The sequence below is a fragment of the Odocoileus virginianus genome, chromosome 17 (assembly GCF_023699985.2).
Source record: "Odocoileus virginianus isolate 20LAN1187 ecotype Illinois chromosome 17, Ovbor_1.2, whole genome shotgun sequence".
Lineage (NCBI taxonomy): Eukaryota > Metazoa > Chordata > Mammalia > Artiodactyla > Cervidae > Odocoileus > Odocoileus virginianus.
In genome coordinates this window covers 11,347,291-11,353,081 of record NC_069690.1, presented here as the reverse complement: position 1 = coordinate 11,353,081, position 5,791 = coordinate 11,347,291, and the positions used below count along the sequence as shown (strand labels likewise).

At 41.4% G+C, this 5,791-nt stretch overlaps 1 non-coding gene across 1 annotated transcript; it reads left to right on the top strand.

Annotated features, from left to right (window-relative positions):
• The first annotated feature begins 5,685 nt into the window (after positions 1-5,685).
• On the top strand, positions 5,686-5,791 carry LOC139039257 (U6 spliceosomal RNA). The gene has a single exon (XR_011492580.1). It is a non-coding gene; the product is annotated as a U6 spliceosomal RNA (small nuclear RNA).

The window sequence follows — 5,791 nt, the reverse complement described above, 5'->3', positions numbered from 1 at the left end:
CTTCATGAGGGAAAGAACTCAAGAGCCAGTCACAGTAGAATGAAAGGTTTATTCAGGGGGATACTCCACAGACAGAAAATAGGCCATCTCAGAAGATGGGAGGTTGTCAGTTTTTATTAGGGTGGGTAATTTCATAGGATAATGAGTGATAGGATTATTGCAACTGTTTTGGGGAGGGGGCAGGATTTCCAGGGATTGGGCCACTGCCCACTTTTTGGCCTTTTATGGCCAGCCTTGGAACTCTCATGGTGTCTTTGATCAAGTCATTTAGGTCACTGATGTACTGTGTTTGTGCTTCAGCTGTGTCCCACTCTTTGGGACCCAGTGGACTGTAGCCCACCAGGCTCCTCTGTCTGTGGGACTCTCCAGGCAAGAATACTGGAGTGGGTTGCCATTTCCTTCTCCAGGAGATCTTCCTGACCCAGGGATCAAACCAGCAGCTCTTGTGTCCTGCATTAGCAGGAAGGCTCTTTACCATTAGCTCCAGCTGGGAAGACCCACTGATGTATTACCATGAGCATGTACTGAGGCTCAAGCTCTAGTGGAAGTCAGTCACCCGCCATCTTGGACCCACCTTGGCTCTAACTAGTTTATATTGAGTCTTCAATGGCTGTCATTCTTTTAAAGGTTGTACCCTCCCCATTCCTCTCTCCATGCTGCATATTTTAACACACCTTCTGTGGGCTGTGGTTTCAGTGTCAATTGATTTTCCAAATTCTTTGCCATTATGTAATTTGATCTGTCCCTTGTGTATATCACCCAGGGGCTAGATGGGGACCTGGGCAGTGATCTGTCTGCCAGTTTAGTTCTCAAAGTCTTTGATATGCTGATTAGGATTAGATTCATGCCTAATGTATTCAGAGGGATCACTTTCCAGAGCTGCCCCTTCTCTAGAGTCTCCGTGTACTTTCCCTTTCTTTGGGGGTTCCTCTTTTTCAGGCAGAAAGCTGAGGTTCAGGGCCCATGCACTTCTGTCACTGTGCCTGCATTTGGTGTTTAAATGGACTAACATCTTTGAGTCTTGGTTCTCACATGAAAAATGCAGATAATATACTACAATGATTGGTATATAAAGCTAAATAAGTGTTTCCTAATATTAAATTTTTAGCTTCTCAAAACTGTTACTACAGATTCAGTTTTCACGGATTTAAGCAATCTTTATCCAAGTTTATGTATGTGAAGGGAAAATAAATTATGCCATGGGCATCAAAAAAGAGTTGAAACTAATTTTTGGTTTTCAATCAATAGTTCTAATTTCGAGTATCTTTAAGTACAAATGCGTGTGTGTGTGTGTGTATGTGTGTTGGTAAGTCTTGTCCGACTCTTTTGCAATCCCATGGACTATTGCGTGCTAGGCTCTTTTGTCCATGGAATTTCCCAGGCATGAATACTGGAGTGGGTTGCCATTTCCTTCTCCAGGGGATCATCCCACGCCAGGGATCAAACCTGTGTCTCCTGCATTGGCAGGCAAATTCTTTACCACTGAGCCACCTGGGAAGTCGTTAAGTATAAACACTAGCTCCAAACTGTAAGATAAACTGTTGGGGTTCTGACACCTAATTTTTCCTGTTAGTGAATAGAGTCTTAAGGGGAATAGAAATGAAACACAAACGATCCCTTCTGTTAAAGAGTTTACATTTTAGCTAAATAGACAATGCAATTATACATTAATCGTGTAGAAAATAGTTACAGAGTAGTACTAATATGTCAAAGATAAAGGGCAACCATACTTCATGGTTTACCTTATTTTTCTTTGGCTTATTTATTTTTTCAGCCACACCATGTGGCATATGGGACCTTAGTTCTCTGGCCAGGGATTGAATCCATACCCCTGCTTTGGAAACACAGAGTCTCAACCACTGGACTACCAGAGAAGTCTCACTTCATGAATAGAGCCTCACTTCATGAGGCTTTCCTAGCTAGGATGCCACATTAAATGACCACTTTATAGATAACAGTTTTAAGAGAATGACAAAGCGAAAGGAAATTATCACTGTATTTTCAGAAAGTTGGCTGGGCTTGAGAATGAACAGAGTGGGCTAAAGAGATCTATGGGTTAGGTTGAAGGGACCCAAGATAATAAACAAATGCTTGGAATATTGAATGGCAATGTGGGAAATGGTGTTTTAGAAACCACAGTTATCTAGTAATATCCAGGGCAGAAAAATGGCAGGCACTGTTGTAATTAAACAGATATGAGGTGATATAACCTTGGATTATGTCGGTTTTGCAATTCTAAAGTTTAGAATTCTAATTTTTAGACATTACCACAAGCAATAGTGTGCAAAAGTCTCAGCCTAATGAACGCATCAGAGAATGCCCATGGAGTGAAAAGTAATGTATTTGTACTCACAACTGGAGGATTCTAGAGAAATGTAGTTTTTTATTTTAATTTCATTTAATTTTTAAATTGATTTTTTTAATGGGCATGTAATTGCTTTACAATGTTGTATCAGTTTCTGCTGCACAACAACAGGAATCAGCTACAAGTATACATATATCCCCTCTGTCTTGAGCCTCCCTCTTACCCTCCTCCTACCCTCCCCAGAGAAATTAATTCTTTTAGACATTCATTAAGTTTATTTATTTGCTTATTATTTTTGGCCGCACTGGGTCTTGGTTGCTGTGCACGAATTTCCTCTAGTTGTGGCGAGCAGGGGCTACTCCGCTTTGAGGTGCTTTGGATACTCATTGCGGTGGCTTCTCTTGTTGCCTAGCACAGGCTCTGTGCTGTGTGGGCTTCAGCTGTTTCGGCACATGACTTAACTGCTCTGTGGAATTTTCCCAGACCAGGGATCGAACCCATGTCCTCTTCATTGGCTGGCAGATTCTTAACCACTGGACCACTAGGGAAGTCCAAAATGTAACTTTTTTAATAGACATTTTTAAGAGCAGTTTCAGGTTCGCAGCAAAATTAGAGCGGAAAAAAAAAAAAAGAAAAAAAATTAGAGCGGGAAGGTACAGATTTCCCATATAAGTCCCCTATTGTTGTTCAGTCGCTCAGTCATGTCCGACTCTTTGTGACCCCATGGACTGCAGCATGCCAGGCTTTCCTGACCTTCACCAGCTACTGGAGCTTGCTCAAACTCATGTCAATTGAGTCGGTGATGCCATCCAGCCATCTCATCCTCTGTGGCCCCCTTCTCCTGCCTTCAATCTTTTCCAGCATCAGGGTCTTTTCACATGAGTCAGCTCTTCACATCAGGTGGCCAAAGTATTGGAGCTTCAGTTTCAGCATCAGTCCTTCCAATGAATATTCAGAACTGATTTCCTTTAGCATTGACTGGTTGGATCTCCTTGCAGTCCAAGATACTCTCAAGAGTCTTCTCCAACACCACAGTTCCAAAGCATCAATTCTTTGATGCTCAGCTTTCTTTATGGTCCAAACTCTCAATCCATACATGACTACTGGAAAAACCATAGCTTTAACTATATGACCTTTGTTGGCAAAGTAATGTCTCTGCTTTTTAAAAAGTCCTCCACATACAAATTCTGTTGTGAGAGCATGTTTATAGGTCTAGTTTGTTCATAACAACAACTCAACTAACACAGCTGGCTATACAGTACTGTACTGTAGTATGTTTATAATACTTTTCACAAAAATAATACAGATAAAACAAACACAAAAAATAAAGACAACATTTTTAAAGTTACAGTACAGTACCTTGAAAATTATGGTAGTACCAGCTACATCCCTGCTGCTTTCACACTTGTTTCCAGACTTGCTGGGTGTGAAATAAAGATACTGTATCACTGTATTCTATACAATACTGTGCAGTAAACTATGCAAAAGCACAACCACTTATAGAGGATGCACACACACAATGTACACCAGACACGTGAACTAATTTACCTTATTAGACGTACAAGTGCACGTTTGCATCTTTGAAAGCTCACAACTTGCAGGTTTGTATGTAAGTGATTTAAAGTGTGTGTCCTGCCTGAACACATGGACAATCACCCTTGCTATCAAGATGCCCAACCACGGAGATAAAACTAACGATCATGATTTTTTTTTTTTTAACCTCTATGTTTCTCCTTTCTTTTTTTTTTTGGCCCCTGCTCCAGGCTTACAGGATCCTAGTTCTCCTCCCAGGGACTGAACCCGAGCCCTTGGCAGTGAAAGTGTGGAGTCCTAACCACTGGACTGCCAGGGAATTCCTTCTTTGTTTTTCCTTATACTTGACTGACAATTAAATATTAATGTTCACCATAGTTCTGTGTGAAATCAGGCTATTTCACCACTGCTTAAATCACATAAGTATTGTCCAAGTGTTTTTGTGGCCAAAGCAAGTGAGGCAATGGCTCGTTTGAGGCTAAAAAAAGAATTCTAATCCTACCAAACAAAAATAGAGGAGAAAATATTAACTGATCTTGATGTTTGGTTTGCTTATGGATAGTTCCTTGACAAATCTCAAACTTTTGATTCTGGACTGCGGGGCCACGGGATTTTAGTAATCAGTGATTTATTACAATGGGCCATTATGGCACCTGGAAGAAAACAGGACTCTAGCTTGAAGTTACTTTTACACTGAAAATGAGTTTCCCAGCTGGGATTGCTTAATCCAAAGAAGAGACTATTGAAAAGTTTCTCCATGACCCAGTCATCTGAAATGACTCATGAACTAACAATATGTACTAAGCCCCCCACAACTCATGTTCATTCAAAAAATGATTACCACAGGACTTACCTGGTGGTCGGGTTGGTTGTGAGTCCTCCTGTGAATGCAGGGGATAGGGCTCAATCCCTGGTTCGGGAAGCTTCCACATGCTGTGGGGCAACTAAGCCCATGCGCCACAACTTCTGAGCCTGCATTCTAGAGCCCGAGAGTTGCAACTACTGAAGCCTGAGTGTTTTCGAGTCTGTGCTGAATAACAAGAGAAGCCGCATGCTGCAGCTAGGGACTAGCCCCCATTTGCTGCAGCGAGAAGGTCCAGGCACAGCGGTGAAGACCCAGCACAGCTAAAAAGTTAAAACACAATCACCACAAATTCTGTTTTCTATTTGAGGCTCATGAGTGAATTGAACACCATCTCTGTGGAGAAAAAAAAAATGGAGTAATTCAAAATAGCTGATTTTTTTGTTGTTGTTTTCTTGGTTTACTGTAGCACTTTTATCTCCTGGCAATGACGAGTTGCTGGGGCTTAATGTTCTCACATAACAGTGGAAAACCAAGTCTGTTGTCGTCTCTTAAAGAATTGAGAATTGCACACCAAAGCCTTACATAAAAGGATGAATAAATATACAGGTGGGAATGCAAACTGTTTTCCAATTCAAGGCAGATAACAAGCTACTGTGTTCTGGCAGGAAAGCTTCAAAAAGAAAGGAAAGTAGGTCCTAGGGCTTGGAACTTTCTAATCCTGTAAGACTGATAAGAACTAGTTAATTTGTACACATTTCTAACTGGCTCTGAGAATTTTATTTTTTAAAAAAATATTTATTTATTCGGCTGTGTTGGGTCTCAGTTGCAGCACACGGGATCTTCATTCCATCGTGCAGTGCACAGGGTCGCTAGTTGTGGTTTGCAGACTTAGTTGCCCTGCAGCATGTGGGGGTCTTAGTTCCCCAAACAGGGATCTAACCCGCGTCCCCTGCATTGCGAGGATTCTTAACCACTGCACCACCAAGCAAGTCCCAAGAATTTTAAATTTATTTACACCTCATAAATACCCCAAGAGGCTGATGCTTGCTTAGGCAACACCTACACTCAAAGTGGAATGATACAGAGGAGTTTAGCATAGCCCCCTGCACAAGGATGACATGCAAATTAATGAAGCATTCCATATTTTC